Raw genomic sequence first — 8,640 nt, 5'->3', positions numbered from 1 at the left:
GGCCTACATCATAAAAATTATTCATTTATTTATACGTAAATTCTACGTTCCTTTTCAAGAAAATGCTCTGTGAAAAATGAATGTAATAATATAATAAAGGTATAAATAATAATTTAATAAAGTATAATAATAATGCTACTAATAATAAGATTTGTTTTTAATTATTTTACTAATTATTTTTGAATTATTACTAATAATAATAATATAAAAATATATAATAAGTAATAATATAATAAAGGTATAAATGTATAATTGTGTGAAATGTATTATAAAAATTGGCTAGCAATTTCGACAAGCAATGATTGCAGCAGTTTGTCTTTGAAAAATCCGCGATGGGACAGCTTCAACATCAGCGACTTTTTATTGTATGAAATCGCTGTCAATCAAAAGGAGACGCAGCCTTTCGACAGACCCTCCAATCATCACGCGGAAGCCCGGAGTCCAGGCCAGCCCACTCCCCGTTCACCCCCAGAGAAGCTGAGCTTCCATGGGCGGGACATAATCGCAGCATTTATCCAATGACCGTCTAGTTTCGAAGCGCTGAAAAAAAAACTGTTCGAAGCAGCCCCATTGAAGTCAATGGAAGCTGGGCTTCAACAGGGAAATGCACTGACGCTACGGGAGTGTATTATGGAGCTATTCTTGTGCCAATAAAAATGAACGTAGCTTTTCAAGAAACTAATGAAAATATAAATTGAAACTAAATAAATTATCTCTAAAACTGAAAAAGAATAAATCGCAGGCAAATTTTTTGAATTCGTTTTTAATACACTGCATGTTTTGCTAACTATTTCTCATATTTCAATCGCTGATCTGAACTTACAAATGTGCTTCCAGAGTTTTCATTTACGCTTCTGAAGTTTTCGTTTACGCTCCCAGAGTTTTCGTTCGCCGTTCTGACACATTTCTCTCGTGGGGGCGGGGCTAGTAGCAGTGTGTTCTCATTGGTTACTGAGCTTTTGATTGATAGCTTCGTGACCTGGAAGTGAAGACGTCAGTGGTGTGTTTATGTGTGGATGTGAGCGTCTGTAATCGCAGCTTTCTATTTCATTTTAGTGATAAGTTATGTTTGTTTTTTAATTTTATCTGTATTTACCTGCTGCTACTACTTAGTTGGCAGAAGGTTTTTAGGAGCACAAGAGATCTATTCAGTCTATTCAGGTGTAATTGCACATTAAAGTACTGTCTGTATATAATACTTAAAATATTGTGGTGTCCAATGTTTTCGGAGAACATTTGTTTCTTCCTGATGATTATTTTGCATGTTAGGCTCATCTGATTAGGTTCAGCTGTTACAATTTAAAGAGTATATTAGCAAACGTGTGTGATATATTCAGCCGTCAAGAAAGTCAAACTTCAACCAGGTAATCAAGGTTGGCAGCCATGGCCATCACACTACTCATTGTTAGCATGATATACGTTTACACCATCAAAATTAATGATCACTTAAATAAGAGGAATTTAAACAAAATGAAAATTACAGTCGTGGCCTGCTGTCAGATACAGACCTCAAAGGGCATTTCATTACATATGTCACACAAAGAATGTTCTTACTGCCATTTTTTTTTTTTTAATTGATAATTATATTTAGTTATTTCATTTAATTAACATTTTCATTTAATTTAAATATATTTGAACAATCATCAACCGTTTCAATCGTGACTTATACAACCAGTTAAATTAATGTAATTGAAAATATGAATTCAAATAAATGTACATTCTTTATTGTCACTAAAGCATATACACAAGTGTCAAAGAGGTCTTGGATGCAATTATGTTGTGACAGGAAAGACCAGAATCCACAAAACATTAACTGCATAATATACATGTAATGCACAGTATTCTCATGATATACATTACTATACAAAATGCACAATTACAAATACAGAATACATTTTAAAAATTCATATACATTTTAAATGTTGCAATGATTCTTTGAGCAGTTCCTGTTGCAGTACAATAGCAAAGCAGTGACTGGACACAAGCAGTGCAAGGATAGTCCTTCCAAAACATGAGCATTCTCTCATCATTTACTCTCCTTCATGCCATCCCAGATGTATATGACTTATAAACATAGACAAAGAGTTTTAAGGAAATAATCCATCTCTGTGAGTCCATAATACGAGTGGATTGTAACCCATGTACGTAAGATTTTTAATAGTTAAAACAGTTTAGATTATTATTATTTTATCTAGCCTATTGTTTGACTTCAGAAGGCATTGATTCATCCACTGAGGTCGCATGGATTACCGTCACGCTCACTGTGTGTGGTTTTTAAAGCGTCTTTAGGACTCGCAGAGATGGATTACAACAAATGTCCTTACAATCTTAATTCGTGTTTATCTGTAGAAAGAAAGTAAAATGCATCTGGGACAGCATGAGGGTGAGTAAAATAAGAGAGAATTGTATTTTTGGGTGAACTATCCCCTCAACATTCATATGCTATTGGTATGCTAATCCAAGATCATCATAGATTAATAAGAATAAAGTGAAACCTCTTGTGTACTTGCAAACTATGTTTGTTTTAATCTAGACTAGAGGAAATTTAAATATTTGCTAGTTTATATTAAAATAAATCAGGTGTCTGAAGATCAAGATCCCAGTCATTCAAAGGTGATGTGTCTGAACAAAGTAAGATTATTGTCTGAAAGGGACAGTGGATCTCTGGTACTATCACTCCATCCTCTGTGTCAGCATCAGAATTTTGTTTATGGAAAAGTTGCTCCACTCCCTGGAAAATGAGAGAAGAAATGTATTATAATCTAACAATACAAACTGCTTTGAACTCCCCTAGTAACAAGTTGCAGACTTAAAATATTTATTATATATATATATTTAAGGGATTTTACAGTACTAAATATTTACCTCGGAGTCAAACAGCATTTATCATCTGTAATACTGTTGTGTAACCAGTAGATGGCTGTATAGCCCTATTTATAAACATATATCCATGGCTGTGCATTCCCTAGTTGCTGGATGTTTTCAGTCATAATTACTTGCATGTATTAAGTGGACATATATTTATTATTAAAGACTATTAAAGATTTAACATTTGTCAAAGAAATGTTCATTTGAAGTGCACTTTTTTCATTATTATTAGTCAAATGTGGACACAGAAAAAGCAATTTGTTACTCATACTAGATACATATAATAGCTTTATCAGTAATCTTTATCACACAAAAGTAATCAGAATAAATATTGCAATCAGGGCGATACTTCAAAATAATTGAGTGTTTACATATTACGAACAGAGACGTGTTCTGTGGTAAAGTCGTGTCTCTCCTCTTTCAAAAACTTTGCATCGCAAATTAATCAGCAATTGAGAAATTCAGGTTTAAATAGCTTTATTGGCATGGTAGAAAAGGCTTTACATTGCCAAAGTTGAATCAGGCAGTGATTGACAGCACTCTGGTCCTATGGCATCAGTCATTGACTGATACAGTACAGATAGGCTACTGTACAGTACTCTAGCTCAATGTTGTTTGGGGTGGCTGGGGGGAAATATGATCTAATCGAAGCAAATATGATCTAATCGAACACTGTAACCGAATGTAGATAAACAACCCTGCTGAAAAATCCAGCTAAAACCAGCCTAAGCTGGTTGGCTGGTTTTAGCTGGTTTAAGCTGGAAGTAGCTGGTTTTAGCTGGTCTCCCAGCCTGGCTTAGCTGGTTTTAGCTGGTCTCCCAGCCTGGCCTAGCTGGTCAAGCTGGTCTCCCAGCCTGGCTTAGCTGGTTATATCTGGTCTCCCAGCCTGGCCTAGCTGGTCAAGCTGGTCTCCCAGCCTGGCTTAGCTGGTTTTAGCTGGTCTCCCAGCCTGGCCTAGCTGGTCAAGCTGGTCTCCCAGCCTGGCTTTGCTGGTTTTAGCTGGTCTCCCAGCCTGGCTTAGCTGGTCAAGCTGGTCTCCCAGCCTGGCTTATAGCTTATTTTAGCTGGTCTCCCAGCCTTTCCTAGCTGGTCAAGCTGGTTTCCCAGCCTGGACAATTTGGTGGTCAGCTGGTTTTAGCTGGTCTCCCAGCCTAGCCAAGCTGATGAACATCTCACAATATTATATATATATATATATATATATATATATATATATATATATATATATAAAATTATGTATAATAATAATAATAATAATTCACACACACACACACACACACACAATAAGTTAATATAGACGAAGTTGATTATAATATCACTAGTTAATTATTGGGACCGTCTGGAACCCAGATTTTTTGTTTGTTTGTTTGCTTGCCATTTAGTAATATAACGCAATTATTAGTATTCTAACGCAACTTATCATTATATAAATGTAAATTGAATTTTTCAAAAATAAAATAAAAAACTTTTAATACTTCTGTCAGTCACAATTTTTTTTACTCGCCTGCCATAAACCTGGCATATTGCACATGAATGGGTCATATAACTACACAATGAGTTTTAAATTCATGATTTAATATTAATGATTTTTTAATTCTAGATGTTTATTTAAATGCTGCGTGACTTTGAAGTGTTTTAATGTGCGTGCGCGTGAACATTCGAACATTCGCATTCAAACACTGGAGCGAGCGCGCTGTGCGCGCGAGAGCAGATGGAAACGGGAAACGTCATCAACTGACACACAGCAAAACTCGTCTCTCGCTGTTGTTTTCATTGCTTTCAGGTGAGTTTAGTCAACAAATTCACACAAATAATACATACAAACGTCCCTGACACCTTTATTACGTGTAATTGACACGCTCCTGTTGAATATTTACTTTATAGAAATGGTTTTGTGTCTTCGAAAAAGTCCGTTAGCATCTCAACCAGTTTCAGAAGAGGTAAGTTAGGCCTAACTTACGTTAAGGCTAACTATAGTCTGACTGGAGCTCTTGTTGATAAAAGTTTGGGGTTTTAACCACATCTTTGTGTAGATAACAGTTTTTGATAGTTTTGTTTTGCTGGTAATTTGTCAATGGGTGATTGGAAGTAAGCTAATTTATTTAACCTAAAAGAATGCACTGCACTGTTAATCAGTGACGTCACTTAAAAATAGTGATTTAAAAAAAGTGATTTCAGGAGCAACAGGAAAAAACCCTCTACAACAAAGGGTGAATTATTAATTTCATATGCATCTATTTATATTAATATATAATTATTATCTTAATATATTATCTAAATATATAATTCTTTCTCTTTTCTGCAGTTCACCTCTGCTCTGGCTTGGTTTCTTGTAATAAACCCTATTGTAAATCCTATGTAACAGTGTTGGCTCTGTGAAATTGCATGAACGTTCCTACTGTAGATCATCATGCTGAAGGCCTGCTGCACCCCCGTCCAAGAAAATCTCCATGGCTATGAACCATATGATTAGTAAGCAAAACCACTTCAAACATACAATGCACTACTGTCCAAAAGTTTGGGGTCTGTAAGATTTATGCTTTTGAAAGAAGTCTCACATTTTAAAATCATTAACCCCAGGTTTTTTCAGTGTGATTGTCCTTGAGAAGCCTGTAGGCTAAATAATAGGCGACAAATATAATGTTATAATGGTCGTAGTTATAATAATTTATTTAACTATTATGATAACAGGATATCATGGTCATTGGTATATTTTATTTTATTTCTCTAGGTCTGTTTTGAGTTATGTTGGCCAGTGAGACAGACACCATACTCAGGGCTATTTATTTATTTGTATACATTTTTTACTGATACTGAAATTCCTGAAGGTCCTGAGATCGCTACTGCGCAAACTCAAGCCCCAAGATGTCAGCGCCATATCGGGCTTCAGTTCTCATCAATGGAAGAGAGCGAAGGGGCGTCGTCCATCTTTTTTTACAGTCTATGGCTGAAACACAGCAACTAATCCCAAAGAATTGACAACGTTTTTAATGCAATATTTTGCTCATTATAATGTATGTATATATGGCAGTCCCAATCATAGTTATTGATGTTCTGCATTAAAGCTAATGATCATCACATATTGACTTTTAATTCGAAATCAAAGCTACAGCTAACACTGTCTGTAAAAGACAGACTTACAATCGGTTAAATGTACTGTTATGTTGATGAAATATTGAAAAAAATCAACTTTAGAAAACATGGGTGGTGATGAAGTAAAAAGATCCAGCACATTTAGATGGTACAAACTTTTGAACTGACTGTATGCATATCCCACACAGCCTCATTTTTGATTCACTTAGAATTAAATATGGCATCTACCCAGACTAAAGTTGCTTGACACGTGCTGAAAGGTCCCACACAAATTGTTAAGATCTCACTGAAATGACTAGATATCTTTGTAGGAAAAAAAATACAGCTTCTTATTTGTAATATTGAGATCTTTAAAAAAAATGCAGCTCTGATGTGGTAGCCAAAGTAGGAGTAACGTCACAACATTTATAGCTACCAACTGGAATATATTCTGTATAAGTTTATTTTTTCTGTAGAACATAAAAGAAGATATTTTGAAGAGTGTTTTTTTTCATACAATTGAAGCTCATTTATGTTTTGTCTTGAAGATCCACATACAAACACTTTAAAGAGCAGAAGTGTGTGAATAAACACTCTGCAAAGCCTCCCCTGACACCATCCAAGCTGCAAGTTTTGAGAGGTAATCTGTTATTTCATTTATTCATTCATTCATTCATATACTTTATGTAGCCATAGCCAATTTAGTAAAACGGTTTTACATTAGTTGATTACCTTTCTAAGTTTTACTAGTTGAAAAGTGACAAATTAATAATCTAAATTATTTATCTTTCAAGTCTGCTTCAGTGACTGGCTCAAACAAAAAGAACCCGAAAAAAGGAGAAAGAGAAGCGGGAGAAGCAAGTGGGGTATTACATATCCCAAAAAATACAAGATGTCATAAAAAAAGAAAAGAAAAATGTAATGTAAAATGTATCTCTATAATTCTGTTATTGTTCTCCTTTAGTTACTATTATAGTTTTTAGCATTTTAATCATTTCAATTAATAATTTTGTACATTACTGTTAGCATATCAATGGGTTGTTTTAAGGGGCTGCAATATCAAATAAAAGGAATTTGTTTGAATTGTTGCCTGTGCTCCTGAAGATTATTTTAAGTATACTTGGAATTGTTTACATTATTTGTCACAACACACAGTGGCAGGAAAAATAGAGAAGACATAGAGTCAGCCAGTCTGACCAGCTAAAAACAGCCTGACCAGCTAAAACCAGCTAAGACCAGCCTGACCAGCTAAAACCAGCTAAGACCAGCCTGACCAGCTAAGACCAGCTAAAACCAGCTAAGACCAGCCTGACCAGCTAAGACCAGCCTGACCAGCTAAAACCAGCTAAGCCCAACAATGACCAGCTAAAACCAGCTAAGACCAGCTAAAACCAGCTAAGCCCAACAATGACCAGCTAAGACCAGCCTGACCAGCTAAAACCAGCTAAGCCCAACAATGACCAGCCAGGCTGACCAGCTAAGACCAGCCTGACCAGCTAAGACCAGCCAGGCTAACCAGCTTAGACCAGCCTGACCAGCTAAAAAAGTGTTCAAAACCCCTCTAAAACCAGCCTGATAAACCAGCTATGACCAGGCTGGGAGACCAGCCAAAACCAGCCTGACCAGCTTAGGCTGGTTTTAGCTGGATTTTTCAGCAGGGAAGTCATGTAATGATTGGGCTAACACAGTTAAATCAAGACAACACAGCTCAGCTGTATAAAGTTATGGGCTCTTACTGAGCTCTAAAATGCCTCTCCACCTGAAAAAAGCCAGTACTGTATTATAAATAGTATTAGTATAGTATTAAAAAAAACAAAAATCAGACTTACCACGAGTAGGCTAACGTTATCCAGTAGCAGTATCCTCCTGATATAGCGACGATGACTAACGTTAATGATAAATATCATTCGTCTGTACTATTCCTTCTATAAGAGATCATCTCAACAATATAGTGTAGCAGCAAATAAATACAGATATAAACTTAATATCACTAAAATGAAATAGAAAGCTGCGATTACAGACGCTCACATCCACACATAAACACACCACTGACGTCTTCACTTCCAGGTCACGAAGCTATCAATCAAAAGCTCAGTAACCAATGAGAACACACTGCTACTAGCCCCGCCCCCACGAGAGAAATGTGTCAGAACGGCGAACGAAAACTCTGGGAGTGTAAACGAAAACTTCAGAAGCGTAAGTGAAAACTCTGGAAGCGCATTTGTAAGTTCAGATCAGCGATTGAAATATGAGAAATAGTTAGCAAAACATGCAGTGTATTAAAAACAAAGTCAAAAAATTTGCCTGCGATTTATTCTTTTTCAGTTTTAGAGATAATTTATTTAGTTCCAATTTATATTTTCATTAGTTTCTTGAAAAGCTACGTTCATTTTTATTGGCACAAGAATAGCTCCATAGTGTATGAGAAGGAAATCGAGTCAGCCGACCTGCTGTATGTAACTGATTCTGAACGAACTCGTCTTTGAGATGAACGTTTTCTAACGCATTTTTAGTCAATAAAATGTTAATACAATAGTACATATTTGACCATTCATTGTTTGACATTATAGGGGAAGCCGAGCTTCCCTTGCAGTCTTAAAGAAATCGCCACTGATATATATATATATATATATATATATATATATATATATATATATATATATATATATATATATTTCAAAAACACAGATATAGCCTAAT

The 8,640-nt window shown here is 35.6% G+C and overlaps 2 long non-coding RNA genes across 2 annotated transcripts; one reads left to right on the top strand and one right to left on the bottom strand.

Moving 5' to 3' along the window:
- Positions 1-1,702: 1,702 nt before the first annotated feature.
- On the bottom strand, positions 1,703-8,344 carry LOC311084837. The gene is made up of 2 exons (XR_014606635.1): positions 7,770-8,344; positions 1,703-2,731 (listed from the first exon to the last, which is right to left on the bottom strand). It is a non-coding gene; the product is annotated as an uncharacterized lncRNA (long non-coding RNA).
- Positions 4,134-7,513, top strand: LOC311084827. Its single transcript, XR_014606625.1, has 3 exons — positions 4,134-5,340; positions 5,600-6,580; positions 6,735-7,513. It is a non-coding gene; the product is annotated as an uncharacterized lncRNA (long non-coding RNA).
- Positions 8,345-8,640: the final 296 nt, after the last annotated feature.

This window comes from Abramis brama (assembly GCF_963993115.1).
Source record: "Abramis brama genome assembly, chromosome: 6".
In the NCBI taxonomy this organism is placed as follows: Eukaryota; Metazoa; Chordata; class Actinopteri; order Cypriniformes; family Leuciscidae; genus Abramis; species Abramis brama.
Note: the sequence above shows the minus strand (reverse complement) of the source record. Positions and strands in the feature narration are given on the sequence as shown.